Raw genomic sequence first — 7072 nt, 5'->3', positions numbered from 1 at the left:
GAGGCATGTAGGTAAGTATAGCGGTCAGTGGCTTTCCGGTATAGGGTGGTGTTTATAAACAGCCGCCCAACCTGAAGCAAATACTCACCAGCAACCGCACACCATACAACATAAACACTAACCCAGAAACCTGTTTGGGGATTTTTAAGAGCAGGTTGGACAATGATGAAGATTCCACAACCTCCCTAGGCAATTTATTCCAGTGCTTAATGACAGTTAGGAAGTTTTTCCTAATGTCCAACCTAAACTGCCCTTGCTGCAATTTAAGCCTATTGCTTCTTGTCCTATCCTCAGAGGTTAAGAAGAACAATTTTTCTCCCTCGTCCTTGTAACAACCTTTAATGTACTTGAAAACTGTTATCATGGCCCCTCTCAGTCTTCTCTTCTCCAGAATAAACAAACCCAGTTTTTTCAGTCTTCCCTCATAGGTTATGTTTTCTAGACCTTTAATCATTTTTGTTGCTCTTCTCTGGAATTTCTCCAATTTGTCCACATCTTTCCTGAAATGTGGCACCCAGAACTGGACACAATACTCCAGTTGAGTATTCTCATGTCTTGCTTACAATACTCCTGTTAATACATCCCAGAATGATGTTTGCTTTTTTGCAACACCATTACACTGTTGCCTCATATTTAGCTTGTGATCCACTATGACCCTGAGATCCCTTTCTGCAGTACTCCTTCCTAGGCAGTCATTTCCCAATTTGTATGTGTGCAACCGATTGTTCCTTTCTAAGTGGAGTACTTTGCATTTGTCCTTACTGAATTTCATCCTATTTACCTCAGACCATTTCTCCAGTTTTTCCAGATTATTTTGAATTCTAATCCTATCCTCCAAAGCACTTGCAACCACTCCCATCTTGGTATCCTCTGCAAACTTTGTAAGTGTACTCTGGGATGCCATTATCTAAATCATTGATGAAGATATTGAACAGAACCGGACCCAGAATCGATCCCTGTGGGACCCCACTCATTATGCCCTTCCAGCATGACTGTGAACCACTGATAACTACTCTCTGTGAATGATTTTCCAACCAGTTATGCACCCACCTTATAGTAGCTCCATCTAGATTGCATTTCCCTAGTTTGTTTATGAGAGGGTCATGTGAGACGGTACCAAAAGCCTTACTAAAGTCAAGATATACCACATCTACCGCTTTCCCCCTATCCACAAGGCTTGTTACCCTGTCAAAGAAAGCTATCAGGTTGGTTTGACATGATTTGTTCTTGACAAATCCATGCTGACTGTTATTTATCACCTTATTATCTTCTAGGTGTTTGCAAATTGCTTAATTATTTTCTCCATTATCTTTTGTGACAGGGTCAGGCCGGATGGCTACAGGAGAGTTTTAGAAGGCAGATAGATTAGTCCCAGATTAAGTAGATCCCTTTTCCCTGGGTAAGGTAACAGGGGAAGTTCCAGAACAAGCAGGAACTTGCTGGAACCAGCTTAAGCAGGCATGCTAATTAGGACACCTGGAGCCAATTAAAAAGAAACTGCTAGAATCAATTAAGACAGGCTGGCTAATCAGGGCACATGAGTTAAAAAGGATCTCACTTGAGTTTGTAGTGTGCATATGAGGAGCTGGGAGCAAGAGGCACTAGGAGCTGAGAGTGAGAAGACATATTGCTGGAAGACTGAGGAGTACAAGCATTATCAGACATCAGGAGAAAGGTCTTGTGGTGAGGATAAAGAAGGTGTTGGGAGGAGGCTATGGGGAAGTAGCCTAGGGAGTTGTAGCTGTCGCGCAGCTGTACCAGGAGGCATTCTAGACAGCTGCAGTCCACAGGACCCTGGGCTGGATCCCAGAGTAGAGGGCAGGCTCATGTTCCCCTGAAACCTCCCAACTCCTGATCAGACACAGGAGGAATTGACCTGGACTGTGGCTTCTACCAGAGGGGAAGGTCTCTGGGCTGTTTCCTGACCCACATGGTGAATCTGAGGCAAGCAAATCCGCCAATAAGTGCTGGACCCACCAAGGTAGAGGAGGAACTTTGTCACACTTTCCAGGTACAGAAGTTAAGCTGACTGGTCTGTAATTCCCTGGGTTGTCCTTATTTCCCTTTTTATAGATGGGCACTATATTTGCCCTTTTCCAGTCCTTTGGAATGTCTCCTGTCTTCCATGACTTTTCAAAGATAATTGCTAATGGCTCAGATATCTCCTCAGTCAGCTCCTTGAGTATTTTAGGATGCATTTCATCAGGCTCTGGTGATTTTAAGACATGTAACTTGTCTAAATAATTTTTGGCTTGTTCTTTCCCTATTTTAGACTCTGATCCTACTTCATTTTCACCGGCATTCACTATGTTAGATGTCCAATCACCACCAACCTTCTTAGTGAAAACTGAAACAAAGAAGTCATTAAGCACCTCTGCCATTTTCACGTTTTCTGTTGTCTTCCCCCCCCTCATTGAGTGACGGGCCTATTCTGTCCTTGATCTTCCTCTTGCTTCTAATGTATTTGTAGAATGTTTTCTTGTTTCCTTTTATGTCCTAGCTAGTTTGATCTCGTTTTGTGCCTTGGCTTTTCTAATTTTCTCCCTACATATTTCTGTTATTTGTTTATATTTATCCTTTGTAATTTGACCAAGTTTCCACTTTTTGTAGGACTCTTTTGAGTTTTATATCATTGAAGATCTCTTGCCATCACTTCCTATCTTTACTACACAGTGGGAATAATAAAAAAACTTTTTTAGCATTTCATGATTTTTTTAAGAGCATGATTTCTCAAATAGAATGTTGAATTAGTGCTCTTCTTTTGCATGAAACTGTGCATGCGTTTGTGTCTATCTGTTCATATGCTGTATATAAAACCCTGGACCCAATTCCACCTGCTTTAACACAGGTGCATCTTTCTTTGACGTCAGTAGGGGTTACGCCCACATAAGGTTAGAGAACAAGTAGATATAAATAAGTATGTATGTGTACATACAAAATACACAGTATACACATTTTACATTATATGTAACATAGAGAGTATGGGCGGGGGGTGTGTGTTTGTTTATATATGTAATGCCAACTAAAATGGCTTAGCTGTGGTTTGGCTCTGCTACTCAAAGCCATTTTAGACCTTGATGTGCTAGCTCACAGTATCTAAAATGGTTTATAATAGGATTTAGAATCATAGACTATCAGGGTTGGAAGGGGCCTCAGGAGGTCATCTAGTCCAACCGCCTGCTCAAAGCAGGACCAATCCCAGCCAGGGCTTTGTCAAGCCTGACCTTAAAAACCTCTAAGAAAGGAGATTCCACCACTTCCCTAGGTAAGCCATTCAGGTGCTTCATCATCCTCCTGGTGAAAAAGTTTTTCCTAATATCCAACCTAAACCTCCCCCACTGAAACTTGAGACCATTACTCCTTGTTCTGTCATCTGGTACCACTGAGAACAGTCTAGATCCATCCTCTTTGAAACGCCCTTTCAGGTAGTTGAAAGCAGCTATCAAGTCCCCCCTCATTCTTCTCTTCTGCAGACTAAATAATCCCAGTTCCCTCAGCCTCTCCTCAGAAGTCATGTGCTCTAGCCCCCTAGTCATTTTTGTTGCCCTCCGCTGGACTCTTTCCAATTTTTCCACATCCTTCTTGTAGTGTGGGGCCCAAAACTGGACACAGTACTCCAGATGAGGCCTCACCAATGCCGAATAGAGGGGAATGATCACGTCCCTCGATCTGTTGGCACTGCTCCTACTTATACAACCTAAAATGCCGTTAGCCTTCTTGGCAACAAGGGCACATTGTTGACTCATATCCAGCTTCTCATCCACTGTAACCTCTAAGTCCTTTTCTGCAGAACTGCTTCCTAGCCACTCCGTCCCTAGTCTGTAGCAGTGCATGGGATTCTTCCATCCTAAATGCAGGACTCTGCACTTGTCCTTGTTGAACCTCATCAGGTTTCTTTTGGCCCAATCCTCTAATTTGTATAGGTCCATCTGTATCCTATCCCTACCCTTCAGCGTATCTACCACGCCTCCCAGTTTAACATCATCTGCAGACTTGCTGAGGATGTAATCCATGCCATCCTTCAGATCATTGATGAAGATATTGAACAAAGCCGGCCCCAGGACTGATCTTTGGGGCACTCCACTTGATACTGGCTGCCAACTAGACATGGAGCCATTGATCACTGCCTGTTGAGCCTGACGATCTAGCCAGCTTTCTATCCACCTTATAGTCCATTCATCCAGCCCATACTTCTTTAACTTGCTGGCAAGAATACTGTGGGAGACCATATCAAAAGCTTTGCTAAAGTCAAGGAATAACACGTCTACTGCTTTCCCCTCATCCACAGACCCAGTTACCTCATCATAGAAGGCAATTAGGTTAGTCAGGCATGACTTGCCCTGGGTGACTCCCTGCTGACTGTTCCTGATCACTTTCCTCTCCTCTAAGTGCTTCAAAATTGATTCCTTGAGGATTTGCTTCATGATTTTTCCAGGGACTGATGTGAGGCTGACTGGCCTGTAGTTCCCTGCATCCTCCTCCTTCCCTTTTTAAAAGATGGGCACTGCATTAGCCTTTTGCCAGTCATGTGGGACCTCCCCCGATTGCTATGAGTTTTCAAAGATAATGGCCAATGGCTCTGCAGTCACATCTGCCAACTCCTTTAGCACCTTCGGATGCAGTGCATCCGGCCCCATGGACTTGTGCTCATCCAGCTTTTCTAAATAGTCCTGAACTGCATTAGCCTCATCCATGTTTTTAAATAATTTTAGCTGCAGTTATATTTAAATTGCTTGTTAAAATGGTTCAGTAATGTCTATTTAAATAGCACTGTACACTTCTCTAGCACCTTCCTCCACTGGTGTCCAAGTCTCTCATTCCCCTCTGAAATAGAATTATCCCAATTAAGGAAATTCATAGAATCTCAGGGTTGGAAGGGACCTCAGGAGGTCATCTAGTCCAACCCCCTGCTCAAAGCAGGACCAAACCCAACTAAATCATCCCAGCCAGTTGATCCCAGAGAGATTACATGACTTGCCTAAAGTCACAGGCAGGACTAGAACCTAGCATTCCTGACTCCCTGGCCTGTGTTTTAGCCACAAGTCTATGCCCCCTCTCCCTTTGAGATCTAGTGTAAGCAGGGCCTAAGAGTTGAAAGACACACACACACAGCGCGCCAGAGTTCTGTTTCACTCAGCAGAATTCTGAGATTCTATCTTTATCTTCCCCTGCACCCACAGACACTATAAATCCCTGACATGATCCTGTGTTATAGGATCCTTACAACTGAAGAGGGCTGAATGGGCTACTACTAAAAACTGCAGTGGGTTGCTGTTAATTATCAAGAGTCCCCATCTCTGTCGTCCTGATCCTGCAAGCTTGCTGAACAAGAAGGCAGGTAGACTCAGACCAAGATCAAAAAAGATTAGGGTTGGAAGGGACCTCAGAAGGTCATCTAGTCCAACCCCCTGCTCAAAGCAGGACCAATCCCCAGACAGCTTTTTACCCCAGTTCCCTAAATGGCCCCCTTAAGGATTAAACTCTCAACACTGGGTTTAGCAGGCCAATGCTCAAACCACTGAGCTATCCCTCTCATGTTTAGAAGTATGGAATGCTGCCATCTCCTGGCAAGCTAGTGAGTGCCCCTCAGTTCTGAGTGGAAGGGGTCAGATCTGTCCCCCAGCCCTACAGTGGAAGGTAATTTCAATTGCTGAAATAACCCTCGTGAAACACCTACCCACTGGTTTATTAATACAGTCTATTTCCTGACAGTTACATATCCCAATAGTTACAAGGTGAGGAAAGGATGTGGGACTGTTGGGCACACTGCACGGGTACTGAGGCCTGGCTAATAACACCAACCCACATCAGTCACCTCATGGGAAGGCATCGTTCTGGGATCCACTCTTCCAAAGTATGATTTGGACATGAGTCCCCGGGCACAAGGCTGGGACTGAACTGAGCACAGGGACGTGCTTAGGATTGACTGGACGGGGGGCAGGGAATAGCCAAAAGTGCTGGGAACTTGGGCTGTTTGCCTTAAGGACATAGTAAACAGGAGTTACAGAAAGTAAATGTAAATATTCCATCCCACAGGGACTGAGAGCAGGGAACTCTGAGTCCCTTCCACCTGGGCATAGTGGCACTTAAATCAGAGATCTTGCAGTGCTCCCCAAACAGAGCAGGGGCTAGCCCTGATGTTCTGACCAGCACTGAAATAAGTGCTAATGTCCAGGCAGTGGGTAAACTATGGTTGGACATATGAACTCAGACTTACAAGGAAACCTAGAAGATTTGGACACCCAGTTAGCACTAAAAGTAACAGGAATTGAGCATCCACATGCAGTTACTGGTTTTGAAAATCTAAGCCATAATGGCTGGCTGTTTGCAGGTATGTGCACTAGCAGGGCTTGCTTCTGATCTGTTGCAGCAGTGTAAATGCAGAGTCAGCACACTGAGGTCAGTTACACTGGTGTAAATCCAGAGTTACACCACTATGGTCAGAACTGAGGCACTGGTGTTGAAGTCATGGCTCTGAGACTCACTAAGAACTAGGTCAAAATATCAAATAAAATCTCCCCCTTAGGAGCTGGAAACAATACTCTCAGCTAATCAAAGTGTGCTCAGTGGAGCTCTCCTCTAGGGCTGTCCAACAAAATTCTTTCCCTAGGTATTTTTTCTACTCTTCCTCCTGATGTGAATTGCCGTCCTGCCACTTATTGGTTGTTTTGTTCTTGCAGGTCTGAAATGACTGTTCAGTCTGAGGCTGATCAAATCTAGAGGGGCTCCTGGTAAGTGTTTCCTGCTAGCCCTTCCTATAGCTCCATCCACTCGACTGAGCTAAAGATGAAGAGTAAAGTACTTCCTGCTTGTAATTCACCCATGTGCTGTAAAGACAATGGGCACAGTTACCACATAAATGAGACACACAGCTCTATGGAGCTAGGGCTAGAAGCTTGTTTCTTCCATTCCAAACTGTTATCACTCGAGCTGAAAGCTGCAGTAGATCCCATCTCCTTTCCGTGGGCTAACCGCTGAAGGGCAACATCCTGGGATCTCTTCTCTCGTTTGTGGGCAGCAGTAACCTGCTCTGAGCCACTTTGACAGGACAGAGAGTGAGGCCCATGGATCA

The sequence above is a fragment of the Mauremys reevesii genome, linkage group 10 (assembly GCF_016161935.1).
Source record: "Mauremys reevesii isolate NIE-2019 linkage group 10, ASM1616193v1, whole genome shotgun sequence".
NCBI classification, from domain to species: Eukaryota; Metazoa; Chordata; order Testudines; family Geoemydidae; genus Mauremys; species Mauremys reevesii.
The sequence above is the reverse complement of the archived record's forward strand: the minus strand, read 5'-3'. Positions refer to the sequence as shown.